We start from the raw sequence: 8,694 nt of genomic DNA, 5'->3' as shown, positions 1-8,694 counted from the left end.
ATTAAATTTTGTTTTTGCAATGGAATTACTGCTACAAAAATGTTGGAAATGTTGAGGAAAGCCTTTGATGTGATTGAGTATCAAAAACGAGTTTTCAAGTAGTACAAAATGTTCAAGAAAGGTAGAGAACATGTTGAATATCAACCATACTCTGGTAGACTAACCACTTCAACTGATGAACAACATGTCACTCAAGTTAGAGATTTGGTGCTCAATGATTGTTGTTTAAATGCTTTCTCAAGACAAATCATTCTTAAAATATATTATGGATAATGAAACATGGATCTACACTTTTCATATCAAAAGAGCTCAACAATCAAGTGAATGGCACTCGAAAGGTGAAACAAGACCAAAAAGATCACATCAAAGTCAGTCAAAAATCAAGGCCATGTTGAATGTTTTCTTTGATTGTTGTAGTGTTAAGCATCACGACTTTCTTCCAACTGGCCAAACTGTTAACAAAGAATATTATTTGACTGTTTTGTGTCATTTGTTTGAAGCAATTTGTAGAAAATGAACTGATTTGTGGTGAGAAAATTCATGGATTTTGCATCACAATAATGCACCTGATCACAATGCTCTTGTTGTTTGTGAATTTTTGGCCAAAAATTCAAAAAATACAGTTTTGCAAGCTTCATATTCATATGATATAGCACCATGTGGTCACTACTCGACTAAAATTTCCTCTTTGTATTCACTGTTTTAAGTTGATTGATGCCATAAAACAAAATTTGCTGCAATTCCTGAAGGGGTTTCATGAAAATGACTTTAAAGCATGTTTCGAGGATTAGAAATATTGGTGTAAATGCATTGCAAGTGGGAGGAGATTACTTTAAAGGGGTCAAAATAAATTTTGATGAATAAATTCAAATCTTACATTTTATTGAACCATTTCTGATACTTTTTGATCACAGAGGTGGTATTTAAATCAAACATTTGTTGGAATCAACAATTGAAATTAATGTTAAATGGTATATGACATCGTTACGTACAACGCATTGTGCCGCGGTGATGTTTTGTAAATGTTTTTCTGTTATGTAATAAAAGGTTGGTAGCACTGTTGACCCTTCGGGGAGTCGTTAGAGATGGTGACCTCATTTCACTCTCCCCTTTTCAGCACTGAACTTCTGTGAGTCAAGGCAATATAATCTTTATGTATTCTTTGTTTCTTTGTTACATAACCAGTTATGTGAGTCCAACCAGTTTTACTAATCTCCAAAAAGCAACATCAAGTCTAACAGGTTATGGGTCCAGTTATGGCAACAACTAATTAAGCATAAGGTGAAAAAGGTAAATTCAAGAGATAATGTAAACTGGATATAAATTTATGTGAGAATATTTGGTGAGAACACAAAAGGCTTCACAATGGCAGATAAAAGTTACGTTGCCATCACTAAATTAAACAACAACAACTATCACATTTGGAAATATAAGATGGAATTGCTGTTGATAAAAAACAAGTTATGGGACGTAATACAAAAGGAAATACCCTTTGATCTTGACTCATCTTGATTAACATAGGACAGAAAGGCATGCTCCATGATAGGCCTCCTGATGAAAGACAATCAGTTGCTATTAGTAGGAAAGGAAACTACAGCTAAAGGAACTTGGGAAGCCATAAGGAAACACCATGTTAAGTCCTCACCAGTGTTTCTCAATGGGGGCGATATCGCCCCCATGTGGGCATTTTTCCATGTTTAGGGGGTGATTAGTAACAATTTATATTTTGGGGGGCGAAAAACAATTTTCTGGGCGATGTAGTAAAACATTATATTAAGAATCTATATATATATATAATTGAGACGGGTTGATAATAATAATAAGTGGAGAGCCCAAATGGTTAGGAGTTGAAAGTTGAAATTTGGTACACAGTTAGGGTATATTACGAGAACGCACACTAAGAAGGGATTTTTCAAAATTCCTCCCCACGGCGGAGAGGGACAGTATTAAGGCTTAACACTTCCATCAACAATGGAAGTTTTAAGTAACAATGGAAGTGTCAACAATGGAATTGTTAAGAGAAAGTGACGTACAAGACGCAGATGCAGTTTTTTTGTTTTTGCAGGAAATCGAACATATTTTTAGACCCATCTAAAAATTCTCTAATCAATCCTGAAACAGGTGGAACCAATTCTTGCATTCTGTGAAAATGGGTAAGGTTGACTATAATGTAATAATGTTAATCTTCCCTATTGTTACTTTTGCCCGAGCAACACCGGGCCTACCTGCTAGTAATTAGATATTTTATTTCTTTATATTGTACAATAATTAAATAACATTATACTAGTCACTAATCTATTCAATGCAGTATGAATTTGGCATTAGCCTTGTCCCTCGGCATCGGAATTTTGTAGTGAAGGGGGCGATACTATGTAATGGTTTTATTGAAGGGGGCGACGATTCGTTAGAGGTTGAGAAACACTGGTCTACACTATCGAATAAAGTTTAAAAATTGAAGAAAATTTGCAATTTAAAACTAGAAGAGAAAGACAACATGGAGATACACTTGGCCAACATGGAGGAATTGGTTGATTGTTTTATGGCACTGGGAGAAACTCTAGCTGAGAAATTAAAGGTAGCATTATTAGTAGCTTGTCAGACAGCTATAACACTTTAATAACAGCACTAGACACTCATCCAGAAGATTTAACTCAGGAGTTAGTACATAATAAATTACTTGAGGAACACTCAAGAAGAAATACCTCATTAAATAAAGAATATGAAGCGGATAAAGCATTTAAAGTGGGAACACGCCCAGTAATTCAGAAAAGGAATTTGCTCAAAAGTTATTTTTGCAAAAAACAAGGACATGTAAAGAAAGAATATAGGAAATGTGTAACATGGAAAGAAAAGCATCCAAATCAGATCAACAAAATTTATTCAGAAAGTGATGAACAACATCCAAAAAAGGAATCCTATGTATGTTTTAAGACAGGAACACAAAACGAGATTCATCAGTGGTACATTGACTCGGAAACTTTGTTGCATATGTGTTGTGAGAAGTATTTATTCACAACTATTAATAGTAAACATAGAGAAAGAGTGATACTAGCCAATGGTCAAGCTCTATACACTGAAGGTAAAGGCAATGTAATGATAACCTGCATGGATGAAAATAACGAACAATNTTTTATATGGGGGCTCTTTTTTCGAGATTTCTCCATGTACGTCACAGGTGATGATCTTCTTTGACCAATGATGGGCGAAGTGACAAACTTATGACACAACAGTTAACTCATCTTCTACAGGGAAGTATTGTCATGGGAACGGAGTTTTTATGAGCGATTTTTATGAGAAAATTTGTCGGTTGTTTTTCCCTTTTTGTGTTAACCCTAACTTTTAATCTAATGAATAAAAATATTCGAATCTTAAATCCGGGCCCTCACACAACATGGAGATACACTTGGCCAACATGGAGGAATTGGTTGATTGTTTTATGGCACTGGGAGAAACTCTAGCTGAGAAATTAAAGGTAGCATTATTAGTAGCTTGTCAGACAGCTATAACACTTTAATAACAGCACTAGACACTCATCCAGAAGAAGATTTAACTCAGGAGTTAGTACATAATAAATTATTTGAGGAACACTCAAGAAGAAATACCTCATTAAATAAAGAATATGAAGCGGATAAAGCATTTAAAGTGGGAACACGCCCAGTAATTCAGAAAAGGAATTTGCTCAAAAGTTATTTTTGCAAAAAACAAGGACATGTAAAGAAAGAATATAGGAAATGTGTAACATGGAAAGAAAAGCATCCAAATCAGATCAACAAAATTTATTCAGAAAGTGATGAACAACATCCAAAAAAGGAATCCTATGTATGTTTTAAGACAGGAACACAAAACGAGATTCATCAGTGGTACATTGACTCGGAAACTTTGTCGCATATGTGTTGTGAGAAGTATTTATTCACAACTATTAATAGTAAACATAGAGAAAGAGTGATACTAGCCAATGGTCAAGCTCTATACACTGAAGGTAAAGGCAATGTAATGATAACCTGCATGGATGAAAATAACGAACAATGTTGAATATGTATGAAAGACATGCTATGTGTACCACACCTTAAAGGAAATTTAATCTCAGTCAGAAGACTAACAAGAATAGGGTTTGCCATAAAATTTGAATGGAACATTTGCTCTATCCAGAAAAACAGAGCAAATAGCAACAGCAAACACATAGTTTGTATGAGCTTGATAAATCTTATAAAGTGCTTACTGTAATTAATGATACGAAGGGATGCATTCACTTGTAGTATAGAAGATTAAGACATTGTGACATGAACTCCATAATTTCGATGCAGAATAAGCAATTGGCTGCAGGAATAAATATTCAGAAATGTTGCATATTTAAACCTTGTGAATATTGCATGAAGGCCAAAATGACTACTAAGAGTTTTACAAAGAAATCGGAAACCAAACATATCAATTACTTGAATTAATACACACAGGCATATGTGGACCAATGCAAACAGTAATGTCGAGAGACAACAAATACATTTTAACGATGATAGATGATTACAGTAGGTTCGCTGAAATATATCTTCTTAAACATAAAAGTAAAGTACCTGATAAAATAAAGAAATATGTTAAATATGTACAAACAAAATTTGAAAGAACTCCTCAATGAATCAGATCAGACAGAGGAGGTGAATTTTCAAGTACCAACTTAAAGATGTTCTTTAAAGATAAAGATATTCTATGGGAAACTATGACACCTTATTCCCCACAACAAAATGGAGTAGCAGAAATGAAGAATAGATATCTGACAGAAATGACAAGATGCATGTTAGGTGATGCTAGATTACCAAACAAATGCTGAGGAGAAGCGGTGAATAATGCAAATTACCTATAGAATAGATTAGTTACTAAAGCAAGTGAAACAACTCCATACAAAAAATGGCATGGAAAGAAGCAAACCTCTTGCATATAAGAATTTTTGGATGCTCAGCCTATGCTATTAAACCTAAAGAAACATGAAAGAAACTAGAATCTAAAGCCACAAAACTAATTTTTGTAGGATACGAGACAGCATCGAAAGCTTATCGATTAGTTGACACAAAAACTGATAAGATAACAATAAGCAGAAATATTCACTTTCTGGAAAACGTCAAGCACAAAGACTCTGAAATCGATATACACAATAATAATGAAAATTTGAAATAAGTTACAATAGTTAATAATACTTATTTAAAAGAAGAATACAAAACAAAAACAAGGGAACAAGAAATGAAAGAAACTAGTATACGTTTAAGGGGATCAGAAAGAACTACTAAGGGAGAACTATTTATTGTTTCAATTAACCTCCCATAAAGTTAATTGAAACAATAAATTTATCAGTGACAGAGAATGCAGTAGAACCAAGAGGCAATTGCAGGCAAACATTCCAAAGAATGAAGCAAAGCCATGAATAAGGAAATAGCAGCCATGAAGCATAATGGCACACAGAAAATTATGAAATTACCTCCAGGTAAAACTGCAGTAGGAAGCAGATGGGTATACAAAATTAAAAGAGATGAAAACAATAAAGTCAATTGTTTTAAGGATCGTTCAGTTGCTCAAGAATACACACAAAAATATGGCTTTGACTACGATGACGTATATGCCCCATGATCAAAACTACCACTCTATGAACACTCCTAACTATAGCCGGAATTAAGAAAATGAAAGTTAAGCATTATGACATCAAAACGGCTTACTTAAATGGAGACTTATCACATGACGTGTACATGAAACAACCTGAAGGATACGAAGAAGGATCGCTGAACATGATTTGCAAATTATTAAAAAATATATATGGCTTGAAAGAAGGAGTGAATGAATGAAATTCAATGAAACATTGCTATCTAAAGGATTTAGAAGTGTAGCCGATCCCTGTCTTTATACCAGAGGCCATAAAAGATGCTTGTATTTAGCAATTCATGTAGATGACATAATAGCAACGGCCACAGACAAACATACGTTAACCGAATTTGAGACTGAAATGAAAGAAATGTTTAAAATCAAGAATTTAGATGACTTAAAATATTATCTGGGAATACAATTTGAAAAGACAAGTACGGAGTATTTTCACTCCACCAAGAAAAATGTTTTGAGAATTTAACTTATCCAATTCAAGACCTTCTAATATTCCTATGGATACAGAATACTTAAGAAGAAATGAAATGCCTAATACATTCAAAAACAACAGTGTATACAGAAGTGCTTTTGGATCTTTATTATATCTATCAGCTAACTCGCAACCAGATACTGTGATAAGTACGAGTACATTCGATATTAGCAAGAAAAGTAACGTGTATTTGGAAAGTGATTGGTGCGAAATAAAGAGAGTCTTTCATTATCTGAATTCGATAAAAAAGAAGAAACTTAAATTAGGAAATATTGATGAAGAATTAGAACTTAAATGTTATGTAGACACCAACTGGGGAGGCAATCGTAGAGACCACAAATCGAACACAGGATATTTGCTCTTGCTAAAGGGAAGTCCTATCCATTGGGTTAGTAAAAGGCAACAGTGTGTAGCACTTTTATCCATCAAAGCCAAGTACATAGCCTTGGCAGAAGCTATTCAAGAAACTGTATGGATTAAACAACTTCTAGAAGAAATAAATCTACCAATTACAATACCTATCAAAATATTTGAGGGCAATCAAAGTTATATTCAACTTTTAGAATTAGGAAAAGTACAACAGCGCACGAAACATATTGACACAAAATACCATTTTGTACGTGATTTAAAGAATTCAGGAGAAATTACTGTAATCTATTGTCCGAGTGAACAGATGATGGCTGACTTGTTAACCAAACCACTAGACATGAATAAGGTTAAGAAATTTACTTGTGATATCAAATTGTATAACGATCAATCGTTGAGGGGATGTGTTGGAATCAACAATTGAAATTATTGTTAAATGCTATATGACATTGTTACGTACAATGCATTGTGTTGCGGTGATGTTTTGTAAACATTTTTCTGTTACGTAATAAAAGGTTGATGGCGCTATTGACCCCTCGGGGAGTCATTAGAGACTGTGACCTCATTTTCAGCGCTGATCTTCCATGAGTCAAGACAATGTAATTTTTGTGTATTCTATTTCTTTGTTACATAACCAGTTATGCGAGTCCAACCAGTATTTATTAATCTCTGACAAGCAACATCAAGTCTAACTAAATTTACTATCATTTTGTAGTCATTGATTTTGTCTATGGGTACTAAACTGTACTTAAATGAATCTTGATGCATGATTTCACTATACTGTACATGTATCATGTATTTCAATACTTTTTTATTTAGTGTTAACATATTATGCTATTTGAGAGTTTGTATTTCTGATTGGCAAAAAATGTACATGTTAGGTCATGAGACTTCTGATCACAGCCTGATATTGAAACAAAAGGTATTTAATGATGCACTCGGAACCAATTATGGTGTGATAATAAAACAATGAAAACAAATGTTTTCAAATCTCTTCTGGGATCTGCATCAGATTCTTAACCATTCCTAGATGGTTATTCAATAATGGAATAATGTTTAAATAAAAGTTTGATTATAAGTTTGAAAAAAAATTTACAAAAAACCATGTTGTGCATGCGCAATGAGTTGGCATGTCCAGATAAAATGAGTGGCTAGAGTGAGTTGTGAATCAGCTCTTGCCAGGCCAATGACAAAATCATCTCCTCTTTAACATTTATGTGCGTAGCTGTGAGGCTGGATTTAAAAATATGCATAGCATCTAACCATTTGAGATGTTCAGTGGGAGGCACAGCGAGGATGAGATTGACCCAGGAAAAGTCAGCTATCTGTTACATAAGTAGCGAGGGCTGTGGAGGTTCTCACATGATGAATATCCACCTGATGTTCTTGTATTCTGATTCCCATGGAATGTTTAGTAGAGCCTATATATATATCAGGTCTCTATTGCATCTATTATCCCTTATAGGGACACTATATACTCTGGGGAGTCTGGTGGGGTTAGGAAGGTTCTTCCCATTACGTAAGATGTTAAAAATAAATGTGCACCTCCTGAAAGTGAGACGTACATGGCCTTTCCTGGCAACCTTGGCATGTAAGGAAGGATCTTAGGTATGTATTAAAGGTGATTGGGATCCGTCTATTGATGGGCTGGTCCACTCCCCCTGTGTGTTCTGAATGTATTCTTTGATAACATTGTATCAACCTATGGGCAAGTTTGTGATAACCATGCACTGTGGCTAAATGCTCTATAGATGCTAGTTCAGTATCGAGAGCCTGGGTGTTGAAAGAATGTGTAAAGGCTCTTCTGATTAAGGCTTTATAGGCTGCAATCTTGTACAAAACTGGATTGCATGACCCACTGGTATGTATGACGACATACGTGGTATGATACACCAAAATGTGGATGGCCAAGCCTTCCACTCTAATATTTATATCCAAGAAGTGCACTTTGGTAGGGTTGGATTGTTCCATTTCCAGGGTCAACCTGTAGGGATTATTGTTAAAAGAATCGACCAAGGCCGTTACATCAGGAACAGTCTTCCAAAAAATATCATCATCATCATCATCATCATCATCAGTATACCTCATATAACTGGATGTTGGGGAGGACCTTGTTCTCTAACTGCCGCATCACCGTTTTACAAAGGTCTCCTGAAACAGGGCTGCCCATGGGGATCTCTCTACCTTGTGTGTAGATATTGCTGTAGAACTGGAATATT

At 34.7% G+C, this 8,694-nt stretch overlaps 1 pseudogene; it reads left to right on the top strand.

The window, feature by feature from the left end:
• Nucleotides 1-2,494: 2,494 nt before the first annotated feature.
• On the top strand, nucleotides 2,495-6,324 carry LOC111612827 (annotated as a pseudogene).
• The last annotated feature ends 2,370 nt before the right edge of the window (nucleotides 6,325-8,694 follow it).

The sequence above is a fragment of the Centruroides sculpturatus genome, unplaced genomic scaffold, assembly GCF_000671375.1.
Source record: "Centruroides sculpturatus isolate CEXI.00-Female unplaced genomic scaffold, Cexi_2.0 scaffold763, whole genome shotgun sequence".
NCBI classification, from domain to species: Eukaryota; Metazoa; Arthropoda; class Arachnida; order Scorpiones; family Buthidae; genus Centruroides; species Centruroides sculpturatus.
The sequence above is the reverse complement of the archived record's forward strand: the minus strand, read 5'-3'. Positions and strand labels throughout refer to the sequence as shown.